Source organism: Oreochromis aureus, linkage group 7 (assembly GCF_013358895.1).
Source record: "Oreochromis aureus strain Israel breed Guangdong linkage group 7, ZZ_aureus, whole genome shotgun sequence".
NCBI lineage: Eukaryota > Metazoa > Chordata > Actinopteri > Cichliformes > Cichlidae > Oreochromis > Oreochromis aureus.
In genome coordinates, this window is record NC_052948.1 from 28387601 (window position 1) to 28413566 (window position 25966).

The following is a 25966-nucleotide window of genomic DNA, read 5'->3' on the forward strand; positions in this document are numbered from 1 at the left end:
TCTTCTGGCCTGCAAGGGGCTGACTTTCCCCTGCAGGCCCATCCTCTCCAGAATTGTCCTGATCACATACAACAAATAAGAGAAGAAAGGAAACCATGGCAACTATGTTAATCTCTAAACCCAAAAGTTTTCACAGCAGAACACCAGAGGAACACCATCTGGACATCACAGGTTCTGTACAGCAGCGGTCCGTGAGTCGTTTGGTACCGGGCCACGAGAGTTAAGGCTCCGGTGTGACATTTATGGTTTTCAGGGGTTTTATCGTTAACTCGGTTTCCCTGAGTCTTTCCCTTGTTGTAGTTGTGTGTCTTATTTTGAAAGAAATATTTACACGTTGCCATAGCGACCAGAGAGCATTAAGCGGCAGAGAGGAGGATGTTACTCTGGCGCATTTTCAGGAGGACACTGGTAATAAAGTTACACAGTTACACAGTACATTCACGTTTATTATTATATTTACAAAATACCACAGTTTTTCTCTTGGTCGGATCATTTTATGTGGTTGTATTTATCCGCGATACCTTAAAGGCCGCTCCGTGTCTGACATAAACCGGTCTGTGGCGCAAAAAAGGTTGGGGACCGCTGCTGTAGAGCATGAGGGCTAAATTGATTTATTCTTGTACATCCACGGCGTAGCGGCCCAATTCTTCACCCCAGTGAAGAGGTGATCGTTTTCTCCTCGTTTTAATAAATTAAGCCGTTTGGTCTTTTGTTACGACCCGGCTCAAAGGCCGCAACATAAAAAAGGAGATGAATACCAGAGTGAGTGTGAGAAGAGTTTTTTGCCTTAAAATGGCATAGCAGGTTGGCTAAAATGGCTGGTGTCACCCAGGCAAAGACAAGTGAGCTCCCCGGAAGCTTGCCTCAGGTATGGATTTATCCACACCTGACTAGGTGTGGCCAATTAGCACCAGCTGAACACATTAAGATGATTAGGGGCTGCAGAGGGACGTAACACCTCCTCCCTCAAAAGGGTTCCTCTAGGACCCCTAAATTTATTAAAAGCCCCTCTGAAGCCTTCAGGTCCTTGACCCGCAAACCTGAAATAAAAGTAAAAGCTAACAGAAGCACAGTGTTCACACTATAGTTGGCATCTGTAAGCATGGATGGGCATGAGGATTTGAAGTTGCCACACTGAACACGCACACAAAAAGTAACATGTGACCAACACAAAGGAGCACAACAGTCACCAACCCAAAACGATTACCTGACCTACAACACAAAACCAAAAGTAGGAACAAATAATCACGACTAAGTGATCTGTTGTCTCCACCACACAAACAGTCACATACAAGTGGCCCTATACCACAACAAGTTACTTTAATTCAAAAAGTTCAGTAAAGAAAGCACACTAGTGACCAACCACAAATGGAGAGCTATGGCCACACAATGATCACATCAAGGGTGGCTCAGCACCCCTCAGTGTTACTGCCATCACCTGGCCAACAACACTCATAAGTGATCCAACAAAAGTAGCCATATTCCCCATAACACTAAAGGTCACAGCACAAAACACTCACCTCATGAGGATCTCATCAGCATCCATCAACACTGACATATTAGATGCACACACAGTACACATTATGCCAACTTAAAAACAGCCTACCTGCCTCAGCTACAGATCATAATGACTGGTCTCAAACCTCCTGCCAAGTTTAGTGCCACTGGTTCACTTTGAGCAACTCCCATCCTAAAATGCTAAAAAAAAAAAAAAACAATAAAACTTTACCTGTCTAGTCTTTAGTGGTGTACCGGGCTCGAGGCACCTTTAAACGCAAACTCAAGGGTAGGCAGCAGACCAGGGGTACAGTCTCCCACCAAACCCTGAAGCGTACCCCCACCCAGGATAACCACCAAACACAATAAACTAAAACAATAAAGCAAAAAAACAAACAAGTGCTTCGATGGAAGGGCAGCACAGCCACCCAGCCAAAACACACTAACTAAAGAGAGTTTGCTCAATTACAGTGAACACCATCACTCACTCCCCTTAAAAGCAATACAAAAAACTGATATTCAGTCTTCCCCACAACATATCACCAATTCGAAAAAATCAGAAAGAGCTGTATGTAAGCGGCAATACATGAAAAATCGCGGGACCCCCGATACAAGCTGGTTTACGGTTATTTTAAAGAAAAGAAACATGTCTATGCAGATGCCCAAAGCTTAACAACACGACCGCTATAACAACTTTTGTACAACCAGATTTTCATATACTTACATTTGAAAGTGTTTTCCTCTCCTGCTTCGACGACCATCGTTATCAGAAACAAATCTCCTCTATGACCCGCAATGAATCCTGGGATATAGTAGGACATGAAGGATACATCGGACCATCCTTAGAATTCAGGGCAAAGTAGGACACATTTGTCGCCACATTTTGAGCACTCTTTTTGAATTTGGACAGCCTTCGGCGCGTCGCCGTGACGTCATTGCCTCCAAATATGGCATTGGCGCATCCTTCCCCTGAATTCGGACACAACTAACCCTCAAATTCGTGGAAAAGTAGGACACATTTGTCGCCACATTTTGAGTGCTCTTTGAATTCGGACAGTCCTCGTCGCGTCGCTGTGACGTCATTGCCTCCAAATATGGCATTTTAAGCATCCTTCCCCTGAATTCGTACACAGCCTCTGATCTGATTCTACATCAGTTCAAAGAGGTCTGATGGGGTTAAACACGCCCAGTTAGACCAAACAGTCGACGGCCTCCAGCTTCCTGTTGCTGTTTTATTTGCAAAACTGAGTTATATGTTTTAACCAACAGGGTCTAAGTCACAGAGTAAACATCATGGTGCATTCATTAAGACTAAACTAATTAACCCACAGACTTCTGTCCAAGATTCAACAAGTTTATTGTCATATACACCGTGTGTGTCCAATCACATTTCCTTTGCTGTTACAGCAGTCTCCTCCTGCTGGCCATTACGGAGAATATAGATTTAATATAAATTCAATACATAGAGATTTAAATAATTAGATCTTTCAGCGGCGGTCCCGTAGTGTCCTCTTGTACTGGTGCAGCTCCTTTAACTTGATGGTCGTCTCCAGGTGTTGGAAGAAGCTGCAGGCAGGCAAACCTGTTGCATTGTTCAGGTTAAAGCGTTCAGGTTGGCATGGGCAAGAAACAAACCTCTGTTTTCAGTCTGAGGCTGAGGCGGCTTGCTGGCAGAGTTCATTCTGTTTCCTCTGAGTGTTTTCCCTCAGACGCCTTAGGATGTTACAGTAGAAGAATGCACTGACAGTCTCACCCTGGGGGACAAATAAACACTGCACAACACAATGAATGTAAAAAAGTAACAGAAGATGAGCACTGCAGTCTCAGTCCTCACCTCACCTGCTGCCTTCAGGTTTGGAAGGACTGAAAACTATTCGGTCACAGCTGGAGATCAGCAGCAGCCACCAGCCGGCCTCTCGCCCTCGTAAGTGGGTCCAACTCTGAAAACAGTGTTTTAATACATGAAACTGATTGTGTTCATAGTCTCAACACATACTTCACTGAAAGGGCCACTGGAACTATTTTATCTGCTTTATGTTTCAGACTGAAGCTCTGAGAGTGACACTCTCTGTATGTGACCCACATATAACTTTCAACTTGTCTCTTTCTTTCTGACTTGTTTGGCAGGCCTGACGTGGTAACAAACACCCAGAGCCAAAAACACAAAACAGAGTGACACCCCGACACTTCAGCAAGATATGAATCAATATGGATGGAGACAGCCCAAATCTGGCTCCAGCCCTTCCCTGGGCTTACAGGCACTGATACAAGAACACAAAATCAATACTCACTCTGAAGCGCTTTCAGAGGAATCTGCCAGTAACAAGCCTCCAGTCTACTGCCCGACACTCAGTCATTCTTCCATTAAGACATTGTTTAAATCAAGTTTAATGCATAATAAGGGTCTTTGCAGTAACAAGCTCGTATAATCAGCGAATAAAGACTGGAAATATTGTTAAAGGAAACGGTGAAGAAAAGTTTTACACTCTGAGAACAACAACACCGATAGACATCAGCTACAGATACATCAGAGCCAGCAGCAAGTCCTAGAGTTACCCACAGAAACAAGCTGGCCAGCCCTGCAGTTTCTCTACCGTCCAGCAGGGGCAGCAGTGAGTCAGTTCCTATAGACTCCCATGTTAAAACTTTCCAGCAGAAATAAACGTGTTTACAGCCTGATACACTAACTGTTTGGTCTCTGTGGATAATTTGCTTGTTTATAACAACATGTTTTTATAACCCACCTGTTTAAATTGTATTAAGCTAGCCTCTGCTAGTCTTCACCTCAGCTAACTGGAGTCCCTGAACTGGACCTCTGGACCATATTTGTGCTGTAGGAGCTTTTTGGAGCATTTTTAATTACATCATCTGACCAATAATATGGCTGCTGTGAGGCTGACGTACTAACAGACGTCCAAGAAGGCTGAGCTTCAGTTTTGGTGATATAAATTCTCTGTGATGATGGCAGTCATGAAGCTACAATCTAGGCTTCAGTGGGTAATGTTCTAGCGATTACGCCAGTCTTGATCTGAGGGTTACAGATAGGTTTTTTTGTCTTTTAAAGTAAATGTTAATACAAAAGTCAATGAATGGCAGGGTCCACATCCAGAAGCAGAAGAAAGCGTGCATGTGCAAAGAGAACATACCCAAACCGGCTCTGAATGCGTAATCCAACCAATCTGCTGGGTGACATTTCACGTCGTAATTGGGACTTTGATGTGGACGGTTTACGTCAGATGGTTGTTGTAGGTCAGACTCCTGCCGACCCAACTGGTTTGATCCCTGCATTCTTCTGCTGCAGTAAATAAGAGGTTCAGTAAAATCCTTCAGTGCTGATGATTAGCCTGCTCACACCATCTGAAACGTCTCTTTGTGATAAATGTAAGAAAATGTCAGAGGCTTTCTGCCCGTAAAGGTCAGAGTCAAACTGTTTGAACTGGTTCTTGACAGGTTCAGGACAGTTTGGGTTAGGTCAGGTCTGACACACTTTAGAAGCTTGTCAAAACCAGCTGTTGACCTCTCTCTCTCTCTCTCTCTCTCTCTCTCTCTCTCTCTCGATATATATATAGATATATATAGATAGATAGATATAGATATCTATCTATCTATCTATCTATCTATCTATATATATATATATATATCTCTCTCTCTCTATATATATATCTATATCTCTATATATATCTCTCTATATATATATATCTATATATATAGATATATATACACATCTATATATATATATATATATATATATATATATATATATATATATATATATATATGTGTATATATCTATATATATATATATATATATATATATATATATATATATATATATATATATATATATATATATATATATATATATATATATGAACACCCAGCACGCCCCTGCGGGCGGTTTATCCTTCAAGCTCGGGTCCTCTACCAGAGGCCTGGGAGCTTGAGGGTCCTGCGCAGTATCTTAGCTGTTCCCAGGACTGCGCTCTTCTGGACAGAGATCTCCGATGTTGTTCCCGGGATCTGCTGGAGCCACTCGCCTAGCTTGGGAGTCACCGCACCTAGTGCTCCGATTACCACGGGGACCACCGTCACCTTCACCCTCCACATCCTCTCGAGCTCTTCTCTGAGCCCTTGGTATTTCTCCAGCTTCTCGTGTTCCTTCTTCCTGATATTGCTGTCATTCGAACTGCTACATCGATCACTACAGCCGCCTTCTTCTGTTTGTCTACCACCACTATGTCCGGTTGGTTAGCCACCACCATTTTGTCCGTCTGCATCTGGAAGTCCCACAGGATCTTAGCTCGGTCATTCTCCACCACCCTTGGGGGCATCTCCCATTTTGACCTCGGGACTTCCAGGTTATACTCGGCACAGATGTTCCTGTACACTATGCCGGCCACTTGGTTATGGCGCTCCATGTATGCCTTGCCTGCTAGCATCTTGCACCCTGCTGTTATGTGCTGGATTGTCTCAGGGGCATCTTTACACAGCCTGCACCTGGGGTCTTGCCTGGTGTGACAGACCCCAGCCTCTATGGATCTTGTACTCAGAGCTTGTTCTTGTGCTGCCATGATTAGTGCCTCTGTGCTGTCTTTCAGTCCAGCTTTGTCCAGCCACTGGTAGGATTTCTGGATATCAGCCACCTCCTCTATCTGCCGGTGGTACATACATATATATATATATATATATATATATATATATATATATATATATATATATATATATATATATATATATATATATATATATATATATATATATATATATATATATATATATATATATATATATAAAGAAGTATCCACTGAGTGCATTTCAACTGTTTTACAGCCATTTCTCTCTGGAAGTGTTACCTGTATTTTTTTCCTGTTTTGTATTAAGATGAGCAGATTTGCATGAAAACTTTACCAGTGGTGTTGAATGGCCTAACTGATTTATTTTTGGGAGGTTTTTTCCATCAAAGGTGTGGTTGGTCGGGGTCAGAGTCATTGTCATCTTAGTCCCATCAACCACTGATGTTCTGTAAAGGCTTCTTACTTCTCTGAGGAGGTTCCATCTATGCTACTCGTCATCATGAGGACCTTCATCTTTGTTTTCCCTCCCACCTTTGAGCCGACCCACTGAATGGCCCTGCGTTACCTCCAGCCTGCCTGTTTTCCTGAAAGCTTTTACAATCTGTAAGACTGAGTTCCTTTTGCTCCAATATGCTGTTTTGTGCAGCTCAATGTTTCTCAAAAACAAAGCTGGAGAGTTCAGTTTGACCACAGCAAAAGTGTTTAAATGTTCTAACAAATCCTTCCAAATTAAACTCTTGTGACTAATTATACTAAGGTGTTAATATTGCAATTTATTATCTCCGTCTTTGCAGTGATTAAATCACAGTTTGTTGTTTTTAACATGTGAACACTGTCGTAGCTTTGAAGTTATAAATGACATGAAAAGTGTAATTAGCATCTTCACGGTGTGCTTTAATGGCAGCGGTTTCTCAGACGAGCGTGCAATCGATGGTATGATCCTACTCAGTCTCGGGATCACTTATTGTGTTCAAATATTTTGCACTTGTCTTTGTCTTTGCTCTCTCTGCAGCTGAAGTGTCCGTGTGTAATTTGTCTGCATCTGTGAATGTCAGCGGCTGTCTGCACTCGTCTCTGAGCAATCTGGCATCTTAAAAAGCTTGGCCTGACAAGTAAATAGCTGAAAATTGCCTCAGACAAGATTTGTTTTGGCTTTTTGTTTTGATTTTTGCAGAAATTACATTCCTTTTAGGAAATGGCAAGAAGATAGCTGCGGGTGAAGTTGGCAGCATGTGAGGCCATCCTCATTTAAACTTTGGACATTTCAGCGGTGCGTCTTTGTCTTTGGCATAATGTCAGCTGCTCAGGATGCACAGACAGAGGTCCGATGATGACGATAACACCTGAGAATATTAACAACACCCCATGGTCCTGCGCACAGTTTATCCTCTGAACTCGAGAGGTTGAGAGGCCGTCCATTCGGAAAAACACTGTTTTCATAATCCATCTGCGAAATGTTAGAGCCATTTATTCTGGCTGTGGATCCAATCCTGCTCCATGTAAACACATTTATGTGGAGTTTACCTGCAAAGAGGACCTGTTCTGTTTATTATGATTGTTTTATGATGTGAATTCAACTGAGTAGATCTGCATGAGTCATACTCAGGTTTTAATTCATGCTTCCTCTTATGCTGATCCTTCAGCATCGGCCTCAAACCTGGTCTTTTTCTTTTCTTTTCTTTTCTAAGTATTTGTGGCCAATGTCTTTCCTGCCACCAGCGTGAATCAGCAAGCATGTCACTTGTCCATTTGTGTTTTAATTAGTTTAGGAGACTCAGAAAGGTCAGCTGAGTTTTATCCAAAATAGACATTAGAGCTAGATTAGATCAGATTACTGGAGTTCTTCATTCAGCTGATCCAAACTGCCGCAGCCAGACTTCCTCCTGAAACAGGAAACAATTAAAAGTCAACATTGAAATCACAAATTAAGTGCCACTCTGAGCACAGCCCCTGGCTGTAACCACAGGTCCTCAGCTGAGGCTCTGCTGGTCATCCAACAATCTTGTCTGAGAACTACAGCAGAGCGCTGCAATATCGATAGCAACTGTATGATACTGTAGCAAATGTACGATTATTCAGCTCATAAATCATGACACGCTGCTTTCATAAGCTTCCTTTATAAGTAATACTACCCTTCATTTACTTGGTATCGGATCGATACCTAACTTCTGTTAGGTATCGATCCCTGTAATGATCCCACCGAGGAGATCTGGGCTATTTCTATGATGCCCTTCATAATTGTTTAATCATGCTCTCCTTTAATTTGTTTTAATTATTTCATCTGTTTAGGTTTAATTTTATTTATTCATCACTTTGAATCTCTTTGAATCCTGTTCCTTAAAGTTGATCACCTGAATCTCCTCTTTAAAGTTTGATTTGCAGTTTGTTTGCTTCTTGTCTCCCGAAGCACTTTGAAAGGTAACATGAAAGTAAAGTTTGTTATTATTTATTTATTAGGACCTTTTTTAAAAAAAAAAAAAAAAAAAAAAAAACCTCTTCATTCTGAATTTAGTGGTGAGACAAACTAAATTCTGTCGTGGATACAAATTTTGATGGTATATAAGCGACATCTGCTGAACGTGACAGAAACACAAACGAAGAGCATAACATTGCATTCGCAGCATGATGGTGAATCCAAACATCCAAAGAACTGAAATAAATAGTAAATGTTTTTTTAAACTTACAGATATTAATAATCGCTGCATGAGTGACTGTTTGTGCAGTTCAGCCCAGCCTCTGAGGAGATAGGGTACATACATCTTGAAAAAGCAAAATGTGTTCGGCATCACCGAGCATTCAGATCATAATTCTGATTGCAAAAGCTGCCAGACAGGACAAGTTTTTTTTGTTTGTTTAAAAACAAACAAACAAACAAACAAACAAACAAAAAACCCACACACAAAGAGAGCTCTTTTGGTCCCAAAACTGAAGTGAACAGTACAGAAATTTAAATTTAAAAAAAAAACCCCACAACAACAACAACAACAACACGCAAATAAACTGAGCTGTCCTACATGGGAGTAAAACCTCCTGCTTAAACGTTTTGTGGTCTATACCTCCAGCACCTTACCCGTCTGTTCATGATAACTTTATTGGTCTTTTAAATGAAATGTTTAAATTAAACTTATATCAGAGAGAAAAAAACGATTTGAATGTAAATGTAATGAAGAATGCAGTTTACTTTTTTGGAAACATTTTTAGCGATATAGCTGATTTTTACCTGAAAAGAAAGAAGAAATGAGGAACTCAAGGATCACTGAATGACTCAGTTCAGCAACAGATATTATTTTCCCTATGATGGAAAAATGGAGCTACAGCATTCAGTCAGCACTGCACAAACACAGAGGGCAAGCACAGCAAAAGCTCCTCTGAATGCAATTTATCCACATTCTGGATATCTAGCACCAAATGCAACAGTCATGCGCTCAGAGAATAAGCTCTCTATCCTTAAAATACAGCTCTCAGATTACTATGATTTTATAAGCCAGCATTAATAACTGTCTGTACATAAGATGCAATTTGACATTTCTTTCACCTCCAGTAATACTGATTATAAGAGAATGACACAAATATTACAGTATGATCGCATATTTTACAACGTTTGCTAACATATAAATTGTGTTTTTCTTCTTTTTTCATCTGCTCCCTTTAGGGGTCGTCACAGCAGCTTATCTGCCTTCATTTCTATCCCAGCATCCTCCTCTAATCACAAACCCTCTGCAAGTCCTCCTTCACTAAATCCATGAATCTTCTCTTAGGTCTTTTCTCTCTCTTTACCAATCCTGATATTTAAAGTCTGTACTCTTACTTAAAAACTCCTGCCTTTCCTTCTCTTTCACTGCCCCGTAACATGCTTTCCCCCTCTCCTCTTCCTTTGTCTTTAGCCAGCAGTAGTGCAGTTTCCACCATGTTGACCAATACTGAAGGTGGTTACTGAAATCCAGTATTGAAATCTTATTCTTTACTATCCACATGTTTGACTTGGCCAAAAATTTAAGCGGATTGTCCTTCCACACGTGACCTTCTCCATGACTGGGTTAGAGGTATACTCATCTTCTGTTAGGAAGCTTTGCTTGCTAAACATCATTTAAAATGCCACTGCACCGACTAAGTGAGCTATAAAACGCTCACCAAAACACAACTTGTTGCAACCAAGCAAGGTCAGAAAGTTCGGATAACAAATCTCAGCATTCCCCTCTGCAATCACAGCGTTTGAGAAAAAAAAATGCCTAACTAACTAAATATTTACAGCTTAATTCATAAAGAAAATTCAGTTTATGTAGTTTTGCCAGTTTGTCTTCTGTACTTGTGTAAATAAAGTCTGTTTAACTGATTGCGGTCTCGGTCTGGTGTCTGCACTTGGGTCCATCTCTTGTACTGTTCTCTGGCCCTTGTGACATCTTTTTTAACTGTTTATCCAGTATGTTTAATACTTTCTTGTTTTTATTTATATACTGTTAGCAAACAAGCCAGTACTGTCACTTAAACCTACTGGTTAAACAATTAGAGTTGTTAGCTACCAATTTTGTTCATACAGCATTTTGTTCATACAGCAGCATTTAGTCAGGATAAGCAAGCAAAGCAGTGCTTGTCCAAAGAAATCTAAGTTACAGTGATTTCTCTACTGTCCCATTTCTCTCATCACCTGTGAGCATCCATTCTTTAAATTATACAAACTTGCGGAAGTAGTAGCAACATTAACTCAGGGTGCACCTGTAGAGTATCTCAAATTTCTTTAGAAGTGCATCCTGGAAGACTTGCATCCCTGTTTGGAATCAAAAACTTTAAATAGAGGTTTGGATGAAATGCACTAAAGCTTCTGCTACAGAAACCACAGTCCTGAGACTCGACTCTGATCTGTATCTGCTCTCCACACACCTCATACTTCCCTCTAAAATATCTTTTTTGTCCATTTAGCCATGCAAAGATTTTCAGTTTGGATCAGAATAAATTCCTCCGCTGTGTTTGAAGCCATATTGGCAAATTTAACCCATTTGTTTGATTCAGAACAGCTTTGATCACTTTCCTATTTCCACGCTGTGAGTGTTCAGCCCTCTGCTGCCAAATACAAACTAAAAAAAAAACAAAACAGAAAAAGTAGCTGCAGAAACAAAAATCGACTCAAGCTCTCTGATCCTTTTAACCTCACTTGTGTTTTGTCACATTGAGATCTCAGTGTGAGGAGGAAACTGGAAGCAGCACTGTGCTTTCATCTTTTCCAGCTCCCCACTGACTCAAATTAGGAACATACTGACTCACTGTTACCTACACAAAAACTAGCCATTTCCCCTCTGCATCTTTCCTCAAGCAGATCCCAGTTTGATCATCCAGGTCTGGATTCACACACTGTGCTGCGTGGCTTTAAATGCCGTCAATCACACCAAACATGCAAATCAGAGTGTGATTATTGGTGTTTGCGTGGAGAGAAATGAAAGAATTCACGCTTGTTAAGGGATGTGTTCGTGTTTATACTGAATGTGTGTTTCTGTTCAAAGCCTTCCTTCCTCAGCCGCCTGTTAAAGGACGAGGCAGGGGGATTTGGAGGCGGGCGTCTCCTCAGCTCATGAAAGCATAACTTGAGGCGACACAGACCAAACAATGAAGAATACCTCCCCTGTGTGAGAGCCACACTCAGCACAAATCAAAGCAGAAAACAAAGGAGCTGACAACCTGGTGAATTTTAATAGGATTTGAGTCAGCAGCTTTACGCAAATTCTTTTCTTTCTCAATGTCATTGACGCAGACGAGGCAAAGGGGGGAGGTCGTCCTGCGTTAACCTGCACGGAAGCACCTGCATGGAGTAAATTTAACCATTTTCAGCTTCAGAGGGAGAGATTACTGCATTACCTTATCTGACAGCTGAAGTTAGTATTCAGGCCTCTCAGTAAGACTTCACAGAAAAACAAAACAATGATGGCGCATTAATCAGCCATAAAATTAAAATGACTGACAGGTGAAGTGAAAACATTGATTACCTTATTATAACGGCACCTGTATGCGGGGAAAACGAGGATCTGCAGTTATTTTTCTCTTCTAACCTTCTAAATGAATAAAATCCATCCACTGAATGATGAAAAGGAAACGTCCTGTTGCTGTGCTGCAAATGAGTTTATTAAACAAAATATTTTCATGGTTAGAGAAGTCTCGGTAAGAGCTTTAAAAAAAACATGACCTAGGTTTTTCCGAACACCGCTGGCTAATGAACTTTGAGGAGACCGACGGTTAGCTCCTTGTGATGCCGACATGAGAGGAGCAAACTTGGAGTGTGTTGTTAAATATATTATTGACTTTGAAACTTAAAAAGAGGTGGATTATGAATAATGGATTTATTCTCTCCCGTTTCAGTGCTGTGGAAAGCTTAGGGACAAACTGAGAATGACTAGCATGAATTATTTCAGTTACAGCTTTCACAATCGGAAATCTGAAAGCTTCAGCTCAGATTCTCATACGGAGCAGAGCGCTAATGTACAGATTCATGTTTTAGATGCTGCTTATTCAAATCTTCATAAAAAACTACAACTACAAAATACCATTTAATTACTACAGAACAACACAGAGCAGGTAACAGACGACAAGAGCACGGATCATGTTTGAAGCCTGTAGAACTGTTTATTTCTGCTAAACAGAAAAATGAGTTTACAGCCAACAGAACCATAACAGAACTACAACCAGATATTTGGAGGGTTGGTGAAGTCTGCCTGGTTGAGGGAAACACATGATGATGGATGAGGGTTCACGTTTATGCCATAAACAGACCATGAGATGATCCGTCCACAGTACGATCTTAGTCATTAATCCACTGCTGCGTGTTTTGGTTTACTCTGCGAAAACCCCTGATCCACAGCTTCATCTCCACACCAAGAGGGATTTTTCTCTTCAAATATTCACTGTGGGACACCTGATCCCAGAGACTGCAGTCCAACCATTACGTCTTTACCCTGGATGGCATTACCCTGACCTCCAGTAACACTGTGAGGAATCTTGGTGTCATGTTTGCTGTGTCGCAGAAAGGATGTAGGACCCGAACGCAGGACTCATACGCAGAGAATCAACTCAAAACGGCGCCTTTATTGCTTGAAAAACTCTAACATCAAATACAAAACTAAACTGAAACAAGAAACTCAAACTAGAAAACAAACCAAAAAGATCGTGACGATGTGTGAGGCTGATGTTTCTGACTGAGGAGTGAAGCAGCGATGACACTCGTTATCAGAGGCTAACGTACACAGCAGAGTTCACTTCCAGTCTCAGTTCTTGTTCTGCTCTGTGGAAAAGTCAGAGGTGAGAGCAGGTGTGGGTGTTGTCTCCATGATGCAGACAAGGCTGTTGTTCTGTTTCCTCCTGTAATTATATATTTTTTCACTCTTTATGCTGTTTTATTTCAGGCCTCGTATTAATCACAGCTGATCTGTGATCCCGAAGAGTCGTTTGTCTCTATGTAGATGCAGCATACCTGCGCTTCCGGATAATAACTGTAATTAATGGGATAGCATCATGGCTGACGTTGCTATCCACTAATTACTCACAGGCGTTTAAAGTGCACATCTATACATGTAAAGATTATTTAAATGGGTTCACACAGTCATGGAAACGGCTTAAAGTTAATCTGCACTGAAGGGCAAAACAAATGGAAACTCAGACAGAAACAAACATCTGCCAAGGAGGCGAAATCCTCCCAGAAACACGCTGAAAATAGGACAGTGTGTGAAAGGAGGCGCGCAGTGCAGCACCTTCACTCAAGAAGTTCAGGCTTAAAGTACGTGAACTTTTCTCGAGTGTCCTCACAGATTTTATGGCACCTCAGATAAAATTAGTAGTCACAGGTGGCTCTGCTGTGAAGGTGCACTTGGCTGAAGTGCTGCTGAAGTTTAAGAACCCTCGATTAATTTTTTAAAATATTTCTCTGTGAATATCATAAAACACGTCTTCACGTGTACTACAAGTACTTAATGAGATCTCAGGATAAAAATGAGACAAAGCGTTGATTTGTTGAGGAAAATTATCTAAATTAGCATCAGTGAGGAGCAAACCTTTGCTTGTGGTGTCCTGTGTGACCCCCATGTGCAGAAATAACTGCATGATAATAACAATTTTGGTGATTTTAGCCACTCTTCCACATGTTGGTGGGATTAACTTCATAGATGTTTATAAGAATCAAAGTGAACCCAGTGCTGAAGAGCCTTAAACCTGCCTGCTTCCCTCTAACCAGGAGGACTCCTCTAAAATATGATTGGATGGAAATCTGTGAGGAAACGAGCCCACCTGATCTCTGACCACAGTAAAGGCGTTTCTGAGGCGTTCATGGTTCCTGCAGGACTGTGGGATTTGGAGCATCATTTCCACCCTTCTGTCCAATAAAATGAGCCTCTTTTAACAACAACTGTTTCTGGGAAAAGTCCAGAAGTTATGAGATCTATACCACGATCTGTTAAATCTATACCAGCCTCTCGAATTATATGATCTAGCATACTTTGAGTTTATGCTGAAGCTCTGTTCTGAACAGTATTTATGAGTCTGGGCCTAAGTTTCAGATGGCATGAAACGAAGCTCATTTAAGGAGAAAACAATGATCCTGCAGCTAAATATAATCTGAAAAGCCACAGAAATGCTTGCATGCTCATCAGTTAAATAACATAAAAGCATACTGTTATCATGTATCATTACATTTAGTTCATAGCGTGACCTTTTTGAGAACAGGAAGATTCCTGCAGGCGCACAAATATTATTTTGTGAAGCGAATATCATCATGCAAAGACTAATTAAATTTGAGCAAAGGGAAAACTCACACTCAGTTCTCATTCTATCCACACGCACAATAATAATCTCCCTGCGTGGTTCGCCTGCACACTCAATCACAGAGTCATATCCTCGCAGCGTGGCGGGCGCTGCTGGAGGCTCGCTCTAATGTTTCTGGGAATTACAAAGACACAGAAACACCCAGAATTGCACAACCATGCAGAGGAGGTCCTGCTCGCAGGCCGGGCAGGCCGGGTGGTCTGCAGGTGACAGTCATACAAAATTCTTCTGGCTCAGAATCACATAAACAATATTATTTTTCCTCACATCTTACCGCAGCGATCTGATCCCAACGCAGAGCACCTGAGCTTTGTGCTTGATGGCCTGCATCAAGGTTTCTCCTCTTCCTGACTGTGGTGAGAATAAGGCACGGCGGGACCACGGAGTATCATTTAGAGCCATCTTTATTCACATCTCACCACAACACAACACACCACACACACCTGAGTCCCCGTGTTTTAACCCGGCGGGCGTGATTACCAGTGTTGGGACTAACAGTAACTACGTTATTATTGTGGTAACGAGCACGGTAACTATAGTTATTATGCCAAAACCAGGAACGCGTTACTCGTTACTGGGATTTAGATAGGCTCGTTACTCGTTACTTCGTGTGGTGGATATCGCGGAGCTTCCACAGATTCAATAACATTAGCAAGTGGTGGAAGCCAGCAGGTGGATGAAGGAAAGTGGAGGCAAGAGGAGAGACCCGAAGCGGCCGCCGGTCCGCGTGTCAGGTGAACTGAACTTCAGGTAAGAAGTTATGACCTGCAGTCTATCGGAGTCAGATATAAACCAAGTTTAGGTGGAGTTTATTTTCGGTATGCTGACATTTTCGTACTGCGTGCTAGCTAGCATGACGGAGTTTCTATACAGCTGTGTGGGTGCTATGTTACTGATGTTGAACTTTATTTTGTTCATACGGTTAATTATTAGAGTTGCCAACCGTCCCCTAAAAAACAGAATCGTCTGGTATTCAGAGAAAATATTACGCATTTCGTACTGAGGTGAAAAGCAACACAGTTTGTCCCGGACTTCAGCTACAATGAAAAAGACACAAAGCTGAAGCTGCACAGCTGCCTCTTCTTCTCTCATCCTCTCCCTCTCCTGTTTCTACTTCAATCACGAAACTGATCAATGATCAGCTGATCAGCTTTTCTCTCTTGTTTATTTATCGCCCACTTTACGCCAGAAAGAGGAAACCAGCGGATGTCGCGTTAAACAACAGCAGCACGTTTAAGCTTGATCAGCTGTTGTTAGAATTTATTTAATAGTAATTTCTAGTATCAGCTGATGTTTGCTGGAGCCACAGCTGTAAAGCTGCTGGTCATGATATCGGTTTGGTTATCTGGTGAGAGGGAAACATGCAGATGAAACCAGGAGATGTCCTTACTGAATCATCAGAGCTGAACAGGTGATGGAGAAACAGGTTTACCTTTTAGGCCACATGAATGAGTTGAAGGGAAGTTATGAACTGTTTCTGAGAGACAAATAACACCAGGATCCTTTTCTACGTAGCTGACAGCTGGTAACTGTGCAGGGGCGGGTCTAGCAAAGTTTTGCCAGGGGCCAGGTAGGGCATTAACAGGAAAAGGGGGCACAAGGAAATACTTTTCTTTATTATTCTCATTTAAAATGTCTCGCTTTTAAAAAAATAATTATCTGAGTCTTACAACAAACAATTGATAGATTGATACATATATACCATCAGAACAGTGTACATCACTGTCACAACAATGTTTATTTTCATTCAAAGGCTTTATGATTTTTCCTATAATGGTGGGCCGGTCTCTAGTCAAAATGCCCGGGACGATTGTTTTGTCCCAGTCCAGCTCTGTATGCAGCTCATTTGCAGTCTGGTGTTACCTACATCTTCCTATTCAGAAGGCAGAATTTCCAAGTTCTGAGTACAATCAAAAGCACCACGACTGCAGTTTTTGTGTTGGATGTAAAAAGTAGGCTAGAATCATGGCGGTGGTCAACGACGGTCCAGGCGTGGGATTTCTCTCGTGGAAATGTGCACATTATTTTTTCCTTTCTGTTGGTAGGTGGCACAGTGCACTTGTGGCAAGTAAGCAAGATAGAAGACTGGCAATCTTGCTGGGTATCCAGTTACGGAAGCAACACATTAACAAGAGAATTCTGAGTAAAACCAAAGTTACTTTCCCTAGCAACTAGTTACTTTGAAAGTAACGAGTAACTTGAAGTAACTGAGTTACTTTTTTAGAGAAGTAACTAGTAATGTAACTAAGTTACTAATTTAAAGTAACTTACCCAACACTGGTGATTACGAATGCCGTGCAGGTGCGTCCTCCCTCCCTGCACGGCACCGCAGACCACGCCCCACCACACTGACCGATGAACATCAGCAAACAGCCGAACATGCAGCTGTAACTCCAGTCAGACCCACCCCGTCTTAATGACAGAACTGTGGCAGTCTGTTAACAATTTTCATTTTTAAAACTCTTTTGAAATCTTAAACCTGCACCCTTTCTAACGACCACCAGGGGGGGACACCTGTTGTGGTCCTATTGAGGTTTCTCATATAACTTCAGAGTTGTCCGCCACATTAGATGTAACAGAAACGTGTTTTTCTGACTGCTGGCAAACACGGCAACACGTTTCCCTGCTACCCGGTGGTTTGAGGTGGGTCTGCAGGTCTGTGTGTCTGGGGTCTTATTTATATGATTGTCAGCCCAAAATAGCGAACAAGTTAATGTTGTGTCTGCAAAACCTCAAGTCTGTGGAAAATCAGCCTCAAAAACACGTCCCTGGGGGTTTCTGGGTAAGGCGCTAGTTTTTGTTCTGAATAAAAAAATATTTAAAAGTTAATTTTGTAGATTTTGGTCATTCTGAGTTTGGCAAAGGAGGATTTTCTAGGATATTGTGATTGGCTACCAGCTAATGATTGACAGGACGTCAGGGTGGCTACGTCCACATTTTTTACTGTCTGTGCACTCCGCCTGTATGATGTTGTGACCTTTCCTGTTTGTGATTGGTCAGATGTGGCTGACTCATGTGTCATGTGACCATCCTTAAACTATCATCACGTTCAGGCAGAAAAGGAAAAGACATCCCGGCTGTGCTGAACTGCCTTCAGGCCCGTGGCCTCTGGACGACCTCACTATGAGAAGCTGAGGGTGAAGCTGATGAGATGCAGAGACGAAGAGAAGTGAAAACACAGAAACCGGCAAAGTAAAACAGGATCTAACCCAAAGAAGGACGAGAAAATGGCTTAGATAAACAAGAACCTGTGGGACAAGGAGTAACAGGAAACACAAAAATCTCAGAGCGTAACCAAAAAACCTGACATCTGTCATCACAGGTAAAGCGACTCCATGCAGTGCTCGACACTCACGGAAACATAAAAAGATGAATACTTTTCGATTTTCTGCCAAGCATCGCTGTAGGCCGGCGAGTGATGGCGTCCTTCCAGCGCCTCCTGGGCGGTTGGGGCGGAGCAGCGGCACTCTCGTTCAGCTCCATCCTGCAAAGGAGAATCTCATGTCTCATGTGGAGAGCCATTTCGTGCTGCTGTATATCAATGAATTCTTTATTTACTTGAATATTTCCAGGAATGAAAGGCTTCACCTCTGAGAGAAGAAGGTGGTGTGAAAGTCTTACTGTGAAACTTGAAAAGTGTCATTTTTTGCAGCGGGCGCTTTATTCAGCAGCAACACGATTAGTGGAAACATAACCTCGCATTAAATAAATATTCAAGTAAAAATACTTTAAAGTAGTAGAAGTAGTTTAGTCCTCTGACTGCACCTGTGCCTTTAGATTTTTTATAAGTGAGCGCTGCAGGTGGAGGCAAGCTCGGAGGGGCTGGTGTGAGCTGCTGTCACTGTGCAGCTGAAACAAATCCTCACCTTCACACAGGATCCTTATAATGAATCCCAGTAATCACGGCCCTCGTTCCCCAGCAGAACCGCTCCGGTACAAACCTCTCGGGCACTTTGTGTCCTTGGTTGTCATTTCTAAAAATAAGTGAGCGGTCTGCACTGAGGCGAGCGGCGGTGTTTTTTCCAGCAAACATTTAGCCGGGGAATCGATTGTGCAACAGACAGATGACAGGAGGTGAAGCTCAGCTCTCACAGCTGATCCAGGAATAATGATGTGATAGGAATGTCACGATTCCCAGGAGATGATCTGTAAAATATCAGCTTCTGCTCAGGCAGACTTTGGGAAACAGCATGGCAGCCCCAGAGGTCGACCGTCGGGATGATTGGAGATGGATGTCGCAGAGCAGCAGGGGTCCGAGTTTCTGACAGCTGCCATCACAGAGCAGATACAGACTTTAAAGCCACAACATAACAAATATATTTGTCCTGAAATCGCCCAGAAATCATCAGACTGTTTGAGTTTGTGCTGACTAAAATGATCTCTCTGTTTAAAAACACACAGCAGTGAGCTGATGAGAAAGTCATCAGCTGAAAATATGAATTAGAGCTGCTTCACTCCTTCTGTAGGAGTCAGTGTTATTTAAAGAGAGTGCTCAAACTGAAACGTCAGTCACTGCTCTGTCAGGGCAGCATTCACAGGATCCTCACATGATGTCATCCACACGCCGCTCCAGCGTCATCCACCATATCAGGTGTGATGCGACCCCCGTTACAAGGGACAAATGCAGGCTGGCTGCTGGCTGTGTCATTCATAGACACCCAAACACCTCAATGTGATGGCTTTAGTTGTTAGCAGGTTGCCATGGTTACCTGCAGTTTCCGTGAAACATGTCAACTTGTCTGCAAACACTTGAGGATTTCTATGTGATGCGCCTCCTCATCTCTGAGTGGGTCCCCTCCAGGCGATCTGGACTGTTAGCTCTGCAACAGATTGGACACCTGTTCAGCGTGCTCTCTGCTTCTCAACCTGCGAGACTCCACACTCCATGCCAAGCATGACCCAGAATTGACTTATGACCCACCCCAGCTAAAAATCCTCATTTTATGCACATAGTTCCAGTTATCTGTATAAAGTACTGCTCCTGGTTATGCAGGTAATATTACTCGTGTCTGTATTATATAAAAAATCTTCCATGCAAACTGCAGGCGCTGAAAGCAATCATAAGAAGGTTTTCAAGCAACTTGTTGGGGAATACACATTTCTCCCTAGCGACCGGTGGTTGCCAGGGGACCAGTGACCGATCCCTCACAGGCCAACTTCACCTCTAGCTCGTGCAGGTTTCATTCTTAATCAGTGTCTGGAAGCTTTGCTGAGTTCCTTCATCTTTTATGGTCTTTGTGCTGATTTTGTCATGAACATTTTCCTGCTTTGTGTTTGAAGCTGTAGAGCTCTGGCTGCCTTTTGCTGAATTTCACTGCATTAGATGGTAGAGGTGTTCCTAATAAAGCGCTCAGAGTGCATGCTTTCAGCAGCTCAGTGTAAGAAAAAAAGGAAACAGTATTTTCCAGTAATTTCTCATCTTCTCCTGTGGGATGTAGGTTCCTGAGATTACCCCACACTGCATGCAGCCGGTATCAGCGTTGTTCCATCTGGCTGTTTGTGAATATATTTTGTGTATACCATACAGAAAGAAGATGAATCCGTCTCCTAGCAACTGCTTTAATAGCTGTGAAACTGGCGTACGCCGTTTAGTGAGCAAAGCTTTTGAAGACATCACTTTAAGGTTGTTGAAGAAACATAAAAACAGATCTGCAGTCTGTCAGTGGAGCGCAGTCCCTCGGAGGTCTGAAGACGACGCTGCTCAGTAAACATTTACTCTACCTGTGTGATAACTGTGAGCAGCGCGGCTCCACGGGGAGCTCACATCCAGCAGAGTGGGTAAATACAGCCGAGGAGAAGGAGGAAGACGGGCCAGCAGGAGGACAAAAAGACTAAGAAGCTGAACAACCAATTAACTCAGACTTTCTCTTAAATACACACTGAAAACAGAGCAGTTACAGTCCCATCACACTCCGCAGACCAAACACCGGCATCTTTGCAAAGCACAAACTCCTGCAGCCTGATGAGTGCTTTAATTAACATTGGGCCCAGCACTTAACACACTTTTATCTGACTGAACATCCCTGCAGTCAGTCAACAGCAGCTTACACCTGAAGGCCACACAAGGAACCTCCAGCCCAGTTGATCAGAAACCGAATATAACAAGTGTCAGGACAACATGAAGAAAGCAAAAAATGAAGAGGATGAAAAAATCTGAGAGAAACATGGGAAACACACGGAGGACAGTCAGGTGATAAAACACAGGAGGAGGACAAGACAATCAAATATAAACAGAAGAGCACAAAGGTTGGGTGGTTGTGTACATGTTGATGAAAAAAACCCTGAAGCCCTCTGAGTCACACATCATGAGCCAATGAGTATGCAGTTTTACAGTCAGATGCACACTTTGCTTGCTTGTCCGATTAAAGAAGATGACGGTGGCAACAACAATAGCACTCGGCTCGAGGCTTCATAACGGGACATGAACCAATGGGTGGTGTGACGGTAGCCACGCCCATCTTTCATACTACCTGCATTAAGCATGACCAGAATCAGAAGAGTTTGACCTGATAAAACTGGCTTTCTCTCTTTTTCTCTTGAGTTGATCAGAGAAACCGTTTCTAAACTAACGTAGCCAGCATCGCTTACTGAAGAGAAGCTTTGAAGCATCAATGACACATTCTTTGGGTTTTTGTGACAAACTCTTCCCGAGTCTTTCACACAGAAATCAGCTCACAGGCTGTGCCCCACGCTGCTGACAGCAGAAGCTTCAGCTTTTGTTTGTAGCTAAAACATAAAACTTGTGGGTTTCTTTCTGTACTCCACCATGAAGCAAATGTGTGTGGTGTGAGATCCAAAGTGACCTCTGCTGTCAGTGCTGATGTCTGACCGCAGCCTCCTGTGGTTCACCTGATGCCTGACATCGATCCATGGTCCTCGGCACACAGCAGCGACTCCACCCGTCCATCGCAGCTTCAGGAAGCTTCGCCACGAGGCTGAGTGAGAATCAGTTCGGGCAGAGACAGCTTCAGCTGTTAAAGGACCATGTCACCATGCTTTAACCAGCTGGGCTCCAGAACAGGAAGTGTCTCAGTGATGACGCGGTGGACTGTGATGAAGTTTGGTTGTTTACACAAAATTTATGAATTTATTGGACAGGCAAACAAACGGCAGGAGAGATGATAAAGAGAGAGGCATGTGCTGTTGTCAGACACATCGCTCTCAGCAGACTTTATTGGAATAATAAATTAATATTCAAATTCAGCGTCTGCTACTCTGTCTGCAATTCATTGCAGCTCTCCTGAGGCCAGCACATAAAAAAGAGTACAGACTGTTAAAAGAACTGTAGCTCATGCTAATATAACAGCTAGCAAACAAAGCTCCAGTCCTCCTTTCTTCAGGGACGTCAGCCGCTGTTTGAAGCCTTTAGAGTCACTTTTCCTTCATGTTTGAGTCCAGTTTGCCAACTCCAGTTTTCCTCTGTGATGTTTTAGCCTAATTTTCCTTCTTCTCAGATTTGTATTCCAATATTTTCTGTTATTTCATATTTTAATCCACTTCCTGCTGTCATGGTTTAGGCGTGTTTTACTCACTCAGTCCTTTTCCATCAGTAACATTTTATTCTAATTTTTCTTTGTGACATTGTACTTCAAAACTGGAACAAAATTTCTCCTCACTAATGTTTATTTTTGATTTTTTTTGTCACGTTTCATATTTCCTCCTGCAGCTCTCCTTGACCTTATTTTAGTCTAGTTTACCTGAATAAGGTTTAGTCCTTTTTTCCTCGTTTATTCTTCCTTTTTGATCATTTGCTTTAAAGCTGGAAAGTGTCACTCCTATTTGAGTCCTCCATTTTTAGTTATTTAAACTTGTAACAATCTTTTTTTATGAACTTAACTTTTAACACTTTTCTTGTCAGCTGCAATCTTATCTCTTCAGGCCTTTCTTTTAAATTGGCTATTGTCCCACACTTCCTTATCCCTACCTATAATTAGTCATGTATTTGGTTTCAGGTCTCATTTTTAATGAATTAATTAATTATTTTACAGAAGAAAAATTAAAAAAAAAAAACTTTGTGCAGTTATGTGGAAAAAGAGAACATCCCAAGTTACTTTAATTCCCAGTTAAGGCCCTAAAATGCTGCATAATGTCAGGAATTTGTGGGGTCTTTACATGATGGACTGATAGCTGTTAATATTATGTCATGCATAGGACAGAATGCGTAAACAGGCTTACAAGACCACATAAATAAATAACGGTTGTTGTACCAATAACTCACAAACAAATCATCTTTAGTACCAGAGGCGTTGCACTCAGAGTGCTAGGGAGGCTGTGCTGATGGTTGATGGTTGTGTGACTTGGGGTTCTATAAATGATCACTGTAAAGTTTCGCCTACAGCGAGCTGTAGATTTTCACCTTTAACAGCCTTGGAATGACTAAAATAAAGAAAGCTGCCCTTTGCCTAAAGCAGAGGATCACTCCGTCGCTACCACTGAATGATTTTTTTAATCTCAGCTTCAGTCAGGTGTCAGTGAGGTGGTAAATGACATCACTAAGATGTCAGATGGTTCTATTGACGTTTTGAAGGATTTTGACACAGTGGACTTTGTCGCCTCGCTCCATAGACTTCACATTATTGGCTTATCGGGTCATGCTGTAAATTGCTTTGAAAATTACTTGTCAGGGATTGCAGGTAATCCTTTACTTTTCTCACAGTATTGAACGATGTGCCCCATGGTTCAATACCGGGGCCACTTTTGTTCCCTATCAGTGGTCATTGTCCTGCATTTGGTTTCACGTTTAGATTTTTTTGGCCTAAAGACATTTCAGTAGTTTTCTTTTCTTCCTGATTTAAATTTTAGTTCAGCTTCTTTTCCGCTCTGTTCAGTCCAGTTTGCCTTCAGTGATATTTTCCTGCAGTATCACTTGGCAAAATATATTTTAGTCCTACTTTGGCCTTGGTCACATTTCAGTCCCTTTTTCATTACAGTTTAGTTTTTTTGTTATATTTTATTCCAATTTTGAGGGCTTATATTTGAGTCCAGTTTTTTTCAGACACATTGTACTCCAGTTTCATCGTTTTCTTTCTCATTAACATTTTATTCTAGTTTTCCTTGCAGACATTGTAGTCCAGATTGAGTCATTGAATTTTTGCTCATGTTTCTTCCTCACTGACACGTTAAGTTTTCCCTCAGTGATCTATTAGCCTATCTTTCCTTTATGACATGTTACTCCATTTTTCTCATTGACACTAAATATGTTTTAATCCAGTGAACTTTTTAACTGAGTCATTGAAGATTTTGTTTTTTTCCAGAATATAGTGAGAAATTTTCCCATGAAACATGATGGCATCCATAGTTAAAATCTCCCTTTCTCTTATCTCAGGAACTGTCTTTGGTTTTTATTTAAAGTTTCTTTGAGAATTTCAGAGAAAAACTGTAAAAGGGAAACTTAATGAAAACCTTTAATGCCATTTAAAAGATCTCGTGGTGGGTAGATAAGATGCTTTATGATTTCAGCCCCTGGCTCTGGCATCTTTCAAGGTAACAACAGATTAACACAAAAGCAGCCAAACAGTTTAAACACTGCCCAGAATCTTTAGCACCGATCCTCTTCTTCAAACTGTCAGCATAATGAAGGTGCTTGGTTACCTGATCCATCTGTCTTCAGCCTCCGACTCCCACACTGCTCCCAAGGTTAACATCTGAGGTAAATATGCAAGCCTTGATGTCAAAAACCGTAAAGAAGACGTCCATCATTGTGATGTTTGAACACAGCGTAACAAAGGGATTCACAGAGTTAATCTGCATTCAAGGCTTCACTGGGAAAATGGGCCATTTTAAGCCTTTTGTTTTGATTCTTGGTTTTCTGGCGATTTTAATTAGCACGACTTTCCCAAAGCAAATGTCGCTCTTAGAGGCCAGCTGTGCATGAATCACATCCAAAGCAGGACAGAGGAAACGTTGAATGAAGAGGAACCTTTTGAAGTTTTAAATCCACACTGGCCCATACTGTTTGTCTTATCTCACCTCACCTGCTAAGCCCATATTTTTAAGAACATCGTTTTCCACCTTTTGACACGTCCTACAACAAATCAGAGTTTGTGTGTTTCCGTACCTGTGCACACAGACTGTGAGCATAAGCTATTTATACTGCAGTGCGTTTGATTATATTCGATAGAGTAGCGTCACAATTTGCAGCTCCACTGTGAAAGTACCTGTCAGACTCAGATAAGCATTAAAAAAAAGAAGTGAGGCAGAAGAGTGAGGAAAATACCTGGGGAGAGAGAGAGGTGGAGAGGGGGAGAAATAATAAAGGCAACTGGTGACAAACAAGTTCTCCATTAACAGCAACAGCATCATTTAATGATCAGTGAACGCAAACGCATGGAAATGGATGTTTTAATAGAGGCTAATATTTGTGGTCTGAAGAACAAGCATCAAACCAGTCTGACAGTTTTACAAATAAACATCACTTCTGGAAGAAGCTGAGAATATCGATCGCCATGTGTAACGTAACTTAGCATAAACAACCAAACCAATACGAATCATGCAAACCCCTGGTCCCAGCACTCAATACCTCTCACCATAATAAATTCTTACAGCAACAAGAGGAAGCCGCAGGTATTAAAGCGCAAGTTAGGACTGGATCAGGTGACCCTGCTCACAGGGGATCATGTGATTGGGTTTTTTATTCTAACATTGTAGTTTTTTAAAACTTTATTTAAAGAAAGAGTGCCACATAGAGAACAGACCCTGTCCTGCTGATGATGGATGGCAGTAAGTTAATGAAATGCTGCAGGTTAGAGGAAGGAGGATGTTTGTTTTCAGCCTCATTAAAGATGCAGTCACATCTTCTACCCAACGACAGCAACAGCAGAGATGAAAGTGATCATCACAGAACTGAGATGTGGATAAAATAGAAAAATGAAGCAGTGATGAGCTGGGTCTGTGTAACCTTAATCAGCACCGTGATCACAGGAACGATTACAGCTCATTCAGTTCCACACGGTGGCACATTTCCCTCCAGTTCTCCGAAGGCACCGCAGACGGTGACCAGCCAGCTGCCGTGGATGGAACTGATAAAAGGGGAGTAGTTCCTTCTGGTCATCTGAAATAGGTGAAGTAAATATACCAGTAGGCAGCTTATTAACGTAAGC